The sequence below is a fragment of the Vulpes vulpes genome, chromosome 3, assembly GCF_048418805.1.
Source record: "Vulpes vulpes isolate BD-2025 chromosome 3, VulVul3, whole genome shotgun sequence".
Lineage (NCBI taxonomy): Eukaryota > Metazoa > Chordata > Mammalia > Carnivora > Canidae > Vulpes > Vulpes vulpes.
The window spans coordinates 122,172,484-122,186,139 of record NC_132782.1 but is presented as its reverse complement, the minus strand read 5'-3'; positions in this window follow the sequence as shown (position 1 = coordinate 122,186,139).

Below are 13,656 nucleotides of genomic sequence, written 5' to 3'. Positions count from 1 at the left end.
TATGTTCTTTAATCTCTATATTTTTACTCTTTCCACTTTCTTCATTTCAAACTTTTAAAATTGATTTATAATTTATATGACAATTTTTACAAAATTTTCCTCTTACATTGACCCCAGTGCACTATGCCTGCTGTTCAATCCAGTATTTTGTAGTGTCCTACAAACCATTTCTTTCTTCCCTTTCTTGAGGTAGTAGTGCAGATTCTAAAAATGCATTCTGTAGACAGGCAAGCATCGGGCATTCGTTCATTAGGTAAATAAACCTAGTCCACTACCATTTTGTAACTTGATATCCCCTATGCAGAAGAGTAACTGGGAAAGTTAGGAAAAGTAAACTTTCATTTACCTTTTTTACCTTTTTTGTTTCCTTTATTTTATCCTTCGGTTTCAGCCTTTTTCTGCAAGTCTTGTATTATATTATGCTGTATCATATCATATCATATCATATTGTACTTTATTTTAGGAAGCATTCAATTTGATTTGTATGAACTCTTTCCAACTTCAGATCTCTCTCTTTCAGTATCTTCTGGACACATTACAAATAAGCATGAACATTTTCTGAACTATAATCTAGTGCCAAGGTGGAGTGGGTTCTTCTGACCACTACATTGTTATAAGCAAAACTCACACCGTAATTTTTTCTCAAATGACATCACAAGATTTTCTATCCAAAGCACGAATATCTTTGGATGAGGGAGGCAACCAGAAGTGAAAATAGATGTAGGAAAATTATATATTATACTTTATAATGTTTGTATTCAGCACATTTTGAACCAACATCTATCCCTTAGATGTAGTCATACAATGTCTATGGATTTTTTAATGATTGGGTATCCAAGCATAAATACTTAGAAACAATTGATTTACAATTAAAAACCCTTTTAAATGCCTAGAAATTAACCATTTTTACCTCACATATGAACAGCCAATCATAGATTTACTTTCAAAATGGAATGAAAATGTATTCAATATATCATCTAAATGGTTTATACTAACCCTGAAAATATCTTCCTTCAAAGCCAACACAGAAAATTTCTCTATAACAAAGGCCTCTCATAAGTGTCAGATTCAGGCACTCTTTTGGGAGAAAAGGCATCACTCTATGAGTATTAACCAGCATCTCATTACTATCTCAGGAAAAACATGAAGGTGGGAGGTGGAGGAAGGGGAATACAAATAGCAGGGCCTCCCCACCAGGATGTCTCCTTGCTTGCTACTTAAATCATGGTCCTCAGACTGGAACTATCAGTATCTCTTTAGACCAATGCCACTCAAATTTGAAAGTGTTTATGATTCAATCTTAATTCAGGAGGTCTGGGATGGGCTAAGATTCTGCAATTCTAGTAAGTTCCCAGGTGATACTAGGCTACTGGCCCATAATCCACACTTTGATTAACAAATGTTCTAGAAAGCCAAGGATAACTACTGTGGATGTTGTATTTTACCAGCCTATTCATGATGATGATATTTTATGATAGTATATCTTCCTACTGTATACTTGTGAAATAATTTAGAAATAGCTAATATTTATTGAATATACACATATGATATAAAAATTTATGGTAAAAACTTATGGTAAGAAAAAAATTAAATAACGGTAAGGTTTTCTGAGGCATGAAAATCACCATGGAATTTCATCGGACTATTGAAAAAGAAAATAAGTATTTACTGAAAAATGGCACATACTATGTTGAGTCCAAATTAATTCAGCTTTTCACTTGATAGCCATATCCTGATGATGAGGGGGAAAAACCTTTTATTTTTTCTTAGAGAGCTTGAAAAGAAGCACTCATTTTAAATTGTGTATTAACAGCTTTTTCTTTTTCATAAGGCAAAAAATAGTAAAATCAGGATATTTTACAATTATTAAGATGTCAAATATTTTGAAATCTCTATCTTAATGTATTAAGATTACGCAGTTTTTTTTTTTTAATTTCCCTATCCTAAATGAAATAGTTGTTTTTACAACCTGATTGATTTAATTCCTGAAGGATGCAACATATCCTGCTTGGGCAGCATTTTGTAAAATGAGATATTGCTATGTGAATAAAATATTTGTAACAAGTGCACAGGCAAGAAAATTTAGAGCTTTTAGAACTGTAAGAGTCCTTGGAAATCATGTGGTATAATTCCTTTATTTTAGAAAGGACAAATCAAAGGTCTAATGGATATAAGTGATTTATCCAAAGCCTTACCCAGCTACTTAGTGGCAGAGCTAGGACTAGAACACAAAGCTCTTGATGCCCAAGAGTTATTGTTTGTTTTTCCGTAATAGTTTGAATTTATGGCTTGTTTGATTATCTGAGTTCAGCTTTTCAAAAGCCTAGAGAGGGATCCCTGGGTGGTGCAGCGGTTTAGCACCTGCCTTTGGCCCAGGGCGTGATCCTGGAGACCAGGGATCGAATCCCACGTCAGGTTCCCGGTGCATGGAGCCTGCTTCTCCCTCTGCCTGTGTCTCTGCCTCTCTCTCTCTCTCTCTCTCTCTCTCTCTCTCTCTCTGTGACTATCATAAATAAATACATAAAAAAGAATTAAAAAAACAAGTTTAAAAAAAACAAAAGCCTAGAGAGTGATGATGATGATGATGGAGATAAATGTTTTAGCATAAAAAGCATTCACCCAAGATATATCTGTATGCTCAATTTTCTTCTGTTTAAATGGAATTAAAATATTTACCAACATATACATTGACTATAAAAGAAACTATTTCAATGGTAAGTTATCAAATAAGGACTAACATATTTGTTGGAAGAAACTTCAAAATTGGCGGTGTTAGGTTTAATTTTGTTTAAAAACAAATTCAGAAACTCAATACACATATTTTATTTATTTTTTTTTCAATACACATATTTTAAATATGGATTCTACTTTTCTTGTTTTGGCTATAAATTAATGTCATAATTAAAATAATTTTCATATTATGACAACTCTGAATCTTCACTTGCTCATCATAGCAGGAAAGCCAACCTTTATCCAATATCCCAAACTATTCCTAAGAACTTGCTTGCTCTGGCTTGTTGAATTCTTGCTTCTTTCCTGCTTACCGGGCTAATGTGGCCAAAGACTGAGAATTCAAGTGTACCTTATTAAGCCAGATTTATGCAAGGGTTGGCCCTCTTCATAGCCTCTCTTTGTGGTTAAAAGTTCTCCAGTACCAAATTGCTCCTCTGGCTTAAATTCAGAGCAGTTCAGCTATCCAGTGCAAGGCCATGAGCAATAGAAATTGCCACAGAGCTGAAGCTCTGAGGTATGCCGAAAAATGTAAGATACGCAGAAGTCAATTTGGCTCTGAGGTTAGGCCTTTTTCAATGTAGTTCATTCTTTGGGGAAGGATTCCTCCCAGTGTTAGGTTCATTAGGGAGATCCCACAGCAAAAAGAATTACCTTGAGCCTTAACTATAGCAGTTATTTTATTTTATTATACTTTATTTTTATTTTATTTTATTTAAAACTTTGTTTTTACAGCAGTTTAAGGATTGAAGTAAAATTTAGGGGAAAATACAAAGTTACCATATACCCCCATACTTACCTTCAACATGCATAGCCTCTCCCATCATCAACATCTGGCATCAGCATGATACATTTATTATATTTGATAAACCTAGATGGACACATCACTCACTGTTGCCCAAAATCTAGCTTATCTTAGGGTTCATTCCTGGTGTTATATATTGTGTGGGTTTGGATAAATGTATAATGTCATGTATCCATCATTATGGCATTATACAGAGTATTTTTACTGCCTTAAAAATCCTCTGTGCTCTGCCCATTTATATCCCTCACCCCTAATCACTGGCAACCACCGATCATTTTACTGTCTCCATTGTTTTGCTTTTACTAGAATGTCATATAGTGGGAATCATACATGATGTGGCTCTTTCAAGTTGGCTTCTTTGCCTTTTCATGGCTTCATAGCTCAGGGTTTTTTCAGTGCTGAATAATATTCTATTTTCTAGATGTACCACAATTTATTCATTCACCTAGTGAAAAACATCTTGCTTCTTTCCAAGTTATAGTAACTATGAATAAAGCTGGTATAATCTATGTGCAGATTTTCATGTGGACATAAATTTTCAACTCCTTTGGGCAAATACCAAGGAGTATGATTACTAGATCATATGCTAAGACTATATTTAGTTTCATAAGAAACCACCAAACTGTCTTCCAAAGTAGGCGTGCCATTTGCATTCCCACTGGCAATGAACAAGAGTTCCTGTTGCTCCACATCCTCACCAACATTTGATGTTGTCAGTGTTCTGAATTGTGACCAAATAGCTATGTGATGTTATCTCATTGTCTTAATTGCCATTTCATTTATATGATGCAGAATATCTTTGCATATGTTTATTTGCCTTTTGTATATCTTCTGTGGCAAGGTGTCTGTTAAGATTTTGCCTCATATTTTAATAGCGTTGCTTGTTCTCTTATTGTTACCTTTTAAGAGTTCTTTGTATATTTTGGATAACATATTTTGGCCTGTATCAGATGTGTCTTTTGCAAATATTTTATCCTAGCATATGATTTGTCTTATACTTTTGACGTTGCCTTTCACAGAGTAGATGTTTTTAATTTTAATGAAGTACAGCTTATTAACTCTTAAATGGATCATAACTTTGCTGTTTTGTTTGAAAATTCTTTGCCATATCCAAGGTCATCTAGGTTTTCTTCTAGATTATCTTTCAAGAGTTTTATAATTTTGCATTTTACTTTTAGGTCTACAGTCTATTTTGAGTTAATTTTTGTGAAGGGTGTGAGGTTTGTCTAGATTCTTTCTTTTTTTTTTTTTTTGTACGTAGATATCCAGTTGTTCCAGTACCTTTTGTGCAAGAGACTATTTTTCTCCATTGTATTGCCTTTGCTCCTTTATCAAAGATCAGGTGACTAATTATGATATATATTGCCACTTGCTTGCCTTCCATTTTCTCAAGCATGCCCAAAATCATAGGTCTGAATGTATTCCAGCATAAACTATACACTGTGCTCAAATACCACCCTCCCTAAGACAATGTCAAGTGCAAGTCATCAATCTTTTGCACATGGGACCAGCCTTCCCTTATAGCAAACTTCAGTGTGCAACATTCTGAAATTTAAGGTATTTTTAATAATAATCTCAAGGAGAAAGGATGTTTTCAATTCCTTTATAATTAGAAATTTCTTTGGCTCTTAGGTAAACTTTCAGCTGCAAATACTCTTATCAGAAGGATTTTGCCTAAGTGAGGACCCTGCTTCTCCCTCTCCTCCTTGCTTGTGCTATCTTAGTCACTATCTCTGTCTCTCTCTCTCTCAAATAAATCCGATATATAGAGAAAGACAGAAAGAAACTGTCTAAATCAGCAAAGCAGCAGAATGTAAACTTTGGGCTCTTGACATGTCCATGTATTCTGATAGGGAATCTGTTTCAAAGGTGATAACACAACATGTGAACAAAGGACATTATCGCTATCTTTAAATATCAGAGCAAATAGAAACAAGAATAGTTTAATGCCCCATACCTACCTGAGATAGATACAGACAAAGATGTACCTATAGATAGTTCTTTAGAACACTGAACAGGGACAACTGGGTGGCTCACCGGCTGAGCATCTGCCTTCAGCTCAGGGTGTGATTGATCCCAGAGTCCCGGGATCAAGTCCCATATTGGGGTTCTTGCATGGAGCCTGCTTCTCCTGTCTCTGCCTCTTTCTCTGACTCTCTTTGTGTCTCTCATGAATAAGTAAATAAAATATTTAAAAAAAGAAAACGGAACATAACTAAAGGTGAACAACTGATACCAAAAGAAACCCAATATAAAAGAAAGCTAAATATATGACTATAATAAACAGATAAGCTTTTTGGTTCAATAATTGATGATTGACAATTAAAACATGCAAAAAGTTTTATCGAGCATCTGCTCTATAGTATAAAAGATATTTTCCTTTTCTTTCAACTTATGTGTATACACATAACTCTTTATAACTCTTTAAGTTGTTCTATATATTTTAAATTCTCATTATCTCTCTGTAATTTAGGAAACCCATGTTTATTGACTGTGTAAAACTAGAGAATGCAATATTGTACCCTTGACTGAAAAAAAAATCTCTTAAAACCTCAAAGACTAACTTTTTTCCCCTAAGATCATTAACAAAGGAAGGATGTCTCCTTTCAACTTCCATTTGACATCATACTGGAGGTGCTAGTTAGTGCAGTAAGGCAAGAAAAAGGGTGAGGTAGGGAAAAAGGCCTTGGAATTGTACAGGAGAAAAACTGTTTGGATTTATAGACAACATTATCATCTATGTAGAAAATCCTGTGGGAGCTATAAAAAAAAATCTACTTAGGGCAGTCCGGGTGCTCAGCAATTTAGTGCAGCCTTCAGCCCAGGGCCTGATCCTGGAGAACTGGGATCGAGTCCCATGTCAGGCTCCCTGCATGGAGCCTGCTTCTCCCTCTGCCTGTGTCTCTACCTCTCTCTCTCTCTCTCTTTCTCTGTTTCTCTCATTAATAAATAAATAAAATCTTTAAAAAAATCTACTAAGCCTAAAAAAATGAGCTTATGTTGAATGATACTAGATCACTATACATTTATCAATTATTTTTTATACTAGCAAAAACCCATTCAAAATAGAGATTAAAAATAAAACATAAAAAATACAAGTGACCCTTGAACAACATAGAGGTTAGTTAGGAGCACCAACTCCTTGTATAGTTGAAAATCTACATGTAACTTTTGAGTCCCTCAGAACTTAACTACTAATAGCCTACTGTTGACTAGAAGCCTTATTGATAACATAAACAGCCAATTAACATATTTTATATGTTATATATATATATATGCATATATATATCATATACTGTATTCTTGCAATAAAGTAAGCTACAGAAAAAGTGTTATTGGGAAAGTCATAAGGAAGAGAGAATACATTTACAGTACTGTACAATGTTAATGAAAAAAATCCATGTATAAATGGGCCCATACAGTTCAAACTTGTGTTGTTCAAAAGTCAACTGTAGCATCAACAATAAGAAATAGGAATAAATCTGATAGAATGTATACAGCATCTGTATATTGAAAACTAAAAACCATCGCTCAGAATTTAAAGATCCAATTGAATGTATATCTTGGAAGACTCAATGTTGTTAAGATACCGATTCTCCTTAATTGTTCTATAGATCTAATGCAATCTCAATGAAAACTCCAGCAAGTAAATTCTATATTTATATAGAACCACAAGGGGTCTAGAACTAATAAAAACAACTTTTATAAAAATAAAGTTAGAAGATTTATTATCTAATTCTAAGACTTATTATAAAATTAGAATAATCAGGGAAGTATGGTTTTGACGTAAGGACTTAAAAAATAGATCAATGACAGAACAGAAATAGAATCTAGAATTAGACCTGTAAATACATTCAATTTATGTTTTTAATACCAAGACAATTCAATGGGGAAAGAATAATATTTTTAAGAAATGGTGCTAAACAATTGTATAACTATTACAAAATAAACAAAAACAAACATATTCTTAATTCACAATATATACAAAAATTAACTTTAAATGGTTCATAGATTTAAGCCTGGAAAACTTCTAAAAGAAATCATAAGAGAAAAATCTTAATGATCTTTATATGTTTCTTAAACACAATACAAAAGGACAAACTATAGAATAAATAGGCAGTTAATTTGGAGTTTATCAAAGTTGGAAACTTTGCTCTTCAAAAGACATTGATGTAAAAATGAAAAGGCAAGCCCTTCCTAGGAGAATATATTTGCAAAATATCTATACAAGATGGATTAATCTTGTCCAAAGAAATGCTAGGCTCTGTATTGGGTTGAATAGTATCCCCTCAAAATTCACATCCACATGTGATGTAATGAGTACTGAGTATTATATAAGACTGATGAACCACTGACCCCTACCTCTGAAATTAATTATACATTACACATTAATTAATTGAATTTAAAGTCAAAAAAAATTTTAAATTCATATCTACTCAGAACCTATAAATATGTCCTTATGTGGAAATAGGGTCTTTGCAGATGTACTCAAGATAAGATCCTACTTGATTAAAGTGGGCCCTAAATCTAATATGACTGGTGTTCTTATAAGAAGAGGGAAATCTGGATACAGAAACACAAACACATAGAATTGAAGGCTATACATAGATAGAGTGATCCATCTGCAAGCCAAGGAATATCAAAAATGCCAAAGAATGCCAAGAAATCTCAGAATCTAGAGGAAGCAAAGAAGAATTCTTCCTTATAGCCTTTGGAGGGAACATAACTATGCTAACACCTTGATTTTGGACTTCTAGCCTCCAGAACTGTGGGCAAATCAATTCCTATTATTTTAAACCACACAATTTGCCATATTTTATTAAAACAGCCCTAGAAACTAATACACAATCCTAGGAATTTACACAGGAAAAATAATAGTATATGTCCACAGAAAGATGTACAAAACTACGCAGAACACCTTTTTTGGTAATAGCCCCGGACTGGAAGCAACACTAATGTCTATCAGGTGAATGGATAAACAAATCTTGGTATAACCATACAATAGAATACTATTCAGAAATAGAAAACAAATAAACTATTAATGAATCCAAAAATAATCATGCTGAGTGAAAAAAGCCAGAGATAAAAGAGTACATTGTATGGTTTCATTTATATAAAATTCTAGACAATCCAAACTAATCTATCATGATAGAAAGCAGATCAGTGGTAGCCTTGGGGATGCACAGGGAGGGTAGGGAGGGATAGGGGGAAATACAAAGACATGAAGACATTTTTGTGGGTGACAGAAAAAGTTCATTATCTTGATTTGTGGTGATGGTTTCATGGCTCTATACATATGTCAAAGCTCATTAAATTATACACTTTAAAATGTGCAGTTTATTGTATATCAATTAAACTTCAATAAAGCTAAAAAAAGGAATTCACTGGGATGAATGCCATGAAAAAGAAAAACCCTGAGATATGAGGGGATGTGCTGGGAAGGCGCCTAATCCAGGCTAATGTTTGGAAGCACAAAAATCCTACCTAGAGAAGAAGATATCTTGCTTTACTAGTAAAGGAGGAATAAAACTGATCTGGGAAAGTGGAACTTGGTGGATAGAACTTTCTAGCATAAGGAAGCAAAATGTACAAAGATACAGAAGCAGATACCCTTGAAGGCCTCTCACAATCTGAAGGCTGAAGTAAACCACGTGAGGGGGCGGAGGGGGAGATGAAGTTAAAGAGTAAGCAGAAAGGATATATGAGACCTACATTCCAGTTTAATGAGTCTGGATTTTACCCTGAAAGTTACGGGGAGTTTTGAGGGCTTTTAAACATGACATGCTCTATCTCTGCTACTTCTTTAAACATGGTTTTGAAGACAGAAATAAGAAAAATAAATAATTTAATAGTCAACAGTAATATAGGCATCACTTTAGGAAAGAAACATTTTAAAATTCTGTCATCAGTTATAACCCAATTTGGTTTATGCTTACCACAGTTCTTTGAAACTATTGCTTCTGTTTACAGTCAATTCCACTGTGAACTTAGAGCCATCCTTTCAGTAATATCAACATCAGCCGGTATCACATTACAATGAACAAAATTTTTATTTAGTTTTCTGTAGTCTGTTTTTTATATTAAAGGCATTGTTCTATTTCATTTTAAATCTCTAATGTCTCTTCCAAAATTATGGACCTCATACCGCTTAACCTCAACCAGGAAAAAACACTAGAATAATATAGAGGAATAATGATTATTTTAAACCTTTTAAAGGACTGTATTCACACTCTTGCTAACTTTCCCTTCTACTAGTTTCACCTTATGATAGTTAATGCCTGTTACATAAGTTTCTTCAACCTCAAATATATACAAATATATACACAAGCTTCTTAAGGATTTTGGTGCCTTTGCACTTATAAAAACTGTACTATAGATATATATATATGCAACTTGCTATTCTCATTTTCGCAATACACCTCTTGATTCTCCACTTCTATTTTTAAAATAAAAAAACAAAATATGTATCTCCTGTTTTACCTAAGAATTATACACAGTCCTGCCTGTACATGGCTTAAAGGTTAAACTCTCTAGATTTAGCACTTATCAAATACATGCAATCCCAGCCAATTCCACCTAGAAAAATCTGAAGTAAGTCTCTATCTTGGATATTGTGAGGACAAGTGTCATTTGCATCTCATGATATTTATTGTATTGAAAATGAGAAGTTTTCATAAACCTGATGAAATTATTCTTTGTTGTGTTTTTGAGCTTTTTCAGATTATTCTTTTCAAAACTCAAGGAGAAAAATTCCTTTATCTCAGATTTTTGTAAAATGCAGGACTTAAGTTTTTTCTGTATCAGAAAAACTGAGTTCCCTATTAAGTGACAGACAATTTCACATAGGATGCTTATGGGGTCCTCTAGTAGAACATACACATATAAACAAGTGATGACAGGGCCTGGGCAGAGCGATACAAGATAACGTGTAATGCAGTTGCATCTCAGACTTTAGCCATTGCTCTTGGGAACTCAAGAGATGAGGTGGGCCTTTAAAGTTGTCCCAACTTGAGGCAGGGCCGTTGTATCCCTTCATTAGGCAGTCATTGGCCATGGACTGCCCCTAGTCACCTGTGGTAAAGCAGCTCCTTGTAGCTGAGCACAACTCTTCTTAAGGGATTGAGCTCTGTGTGGTCAGTTGCTGTTATTTCCAGTAACTGCTGGATGGTCTTGAGGAAGGAGTTTAGGGAATCTACCAAAGCATCCATTGTGATAACCAATTGCAGAAGGATAAATCATAAATTAAGGTTTATTTTGGTCTTTAGCCAGTCAAAGTAGATTGTGCTGGGGGGGGGGGGGGGGGGGAGAAAAAAAAACCTTATTTGGCCACAAATATATACATAATGAATGAACATATGCATGTTGTATAAATGGTGTTATAATCCATCTACTTAAATATTCTGCTTAAAATAATCAGGTCACCCAAGTCAGTCCAGATATAGAGAACAATTTAGTGTTATTCAAAATCAGACTGCCAAGACTACGAATGATGCTAACGGAACATCATTGATGATTTAAAATAAATAAAGTCCATACAATCATAAATCCTTTATTTTATATAATACTTTTTTCTTTGAGGTCCTTTTCTTTATGACTCTGAAAAGCAAGAAATATAGTTTCCAACTGAGATGATTTGATCACAGTTCTTTCCGCACTAGGAATCTGTGTTAGCTAGGCTCTATGGCTCTTCTGGTTCCAAAGAACACTGAAGCAGTTTGAGTAATTCAAATAATGGGAGTTCTATTATACAGATATATGTTGACATGTGAAAAACAAATATTTCAGTCATGAGTTGAGGCTTCCCAGAACCCAGGAAAAGCTCAATTATACCTCTTGAGAAAAGTAACTATAGTGTAGTAACCATATACAGTAACTATAGTGTAGTCAAGCCCACCAAAAAGAAAAATGGGAAATGATTCATTCAAGATCCATTGAAGTCTTAGTAAACACAATCTCTTGAAATACCTTCAAAGCATGAGTTGATTGTATACCTGTTGCAGAACTCTGCCATTTTGGTGACACAGCTTCTCTCTCCTTCTTTCTATTTTTTTAAAACTGTATGTTTCCACTCTGTGATCAATTTGATGACCCTCTCTCATCCTACCCTGGATCTCCATTCTGAATTCCCAAGAGTGAGTAACCACCATATATATATATATATATATATATATATATATATATATATATATATTTTTTTTTTTTTTTTTTTTTTTTTTTTTTTGCTTGACCACTGACTTGGAATCGTATATCCTCATGTACTAGTGCAATAGGTTAGATTCTATTGGCCATGTCATCTTGCCTGTTCCAAACAGCTAAAATCAGGTTTATTATAGCATGGTTTAGAGCATGGCCACATATGCTAACAGAACAATCTGGAGATTTTCCATCAGTAGAGACCTATGGTCAGGGCAGTTTTAGGTAAAAGAGATAAGAGATAGCAGATATCTCATGTTACGTGGATAGAAGGACATTTAATTACATTTACACATTTGAAAATGTGGTTCCTACATATCAGCTATTGCATAAATGCATGGATCTGCTCAAATACACATACATAAGTGGGCACACACACACACACACACACACAGATACAAGCATATTAGAACATTCCTGAATAGGTTTTAAAATTCATTCATCACCTTTAACAGTTTTGATTTCATGATAAGATACCTATAAGGAATGGATAATGAGTTTTGAAGGAAAATAATCTGTGTATTACTGAATGGAAATTAGCAGGAGATTTTAATGAGAATAAAGCAGTTATTAACAATGGCATATTCTCAGAAGTGAGTTAGATACATTGTCAAGATAAAAGATTCTAGTTTGGACCTGAGGAAAATTTAGTTTTAAGCACCAGTTTTAACAAAGATGAACAGTATGCAGGGACCAGGGACACAGCAGATCATTACACAGAGATTTTAAAAGCTTTGAAAGTTATTATCTAAAGCACATTTGTCCATTGTGTGGTTTTATCTAGGAAGTTTACAAAACCAACTTTTAGGAAAATCATTTTTGTGTACTTAGAGCAAATAAAATAGAATTTTGTACTGATGTGGAACTAAAGTTTATAAAGCTACTTTATTTGATCTTCAGGTAAACACTGAAAGGAAGGCAAGGCAAGGGGTCTCTGTGTTTTCATTTTTAAACCCACTGATATCAGCAAAAAATGAGAAGATGCTCATACCTGTTCAGTATATCAATAATAAGTAAAGAAGTCTGAGAGAATTCAGCAAAGTCACATGAGTGGTGAGGCCAGAAATAAAGCTTGTGTTTTCAAACGTGTGCTTTTGACTATTTTGAAGACCGATAGTCTATAATTGCAATTTATAATGGATTTTAAAGTGCAACATTGGAACGGAGTTTAAGCAAATTTTATATTATAGTACTAGAATATCAGTTATGTTTTATAATAAATCTTTTTATGAATGTGATGTCTGAATTTACCTAAGTGACATGTTTCAATTCAAACTGCCTATAAGTACTAAAATGCTATGTGGGAATAAAAGGATAGATACAGACACTAGCTACATGTATTCAGTAGTCAAAATCCCATTTCATTTTACATGAGCCTCCAGTTATGGAAGTAGCTATATAGTGGGAAAAAAATTAATATGGGAAGGCCTCAGGGTATAAAAGCAGTGTAGGTCCAAACACTTACCTTTTGTGGGGCAACTGGGTGGCTCAGTCAGTTAAGCATCTGACTTTGGCTCAGGTTGTGATCTCGGGGTCCTGGCATAGTCCTGCATTGGGCTCCCTGCTCAGCGGGAATCTGCTTGTCTCTCTCCCCCTCCCATGACTCCTGCTCCTTTGCTCTCTCTCTCTCTCTCTCTCAAATAAATAAATAAAATCTTTAAAACAACAACAAAAACCTAACCATTTTCAAGTAAAAATATTATTACATAAGACAATATTTCTAAAGGTAAAACATGAATTTTCAATAAAAATGAAAGAAGAGTTTGTTTATATTTCATGCTCATATTTATATTATTATTATATTTATATTATTAAAAACAAAAAAAAAATCACATTGTTAAAAACTGTCGAGATCTCATGAAAAGTCCACAGGTGGTGTAGGCCCAAATACCATGTCAGTGTTTCTTAAAGTATGACCCAGATATGTC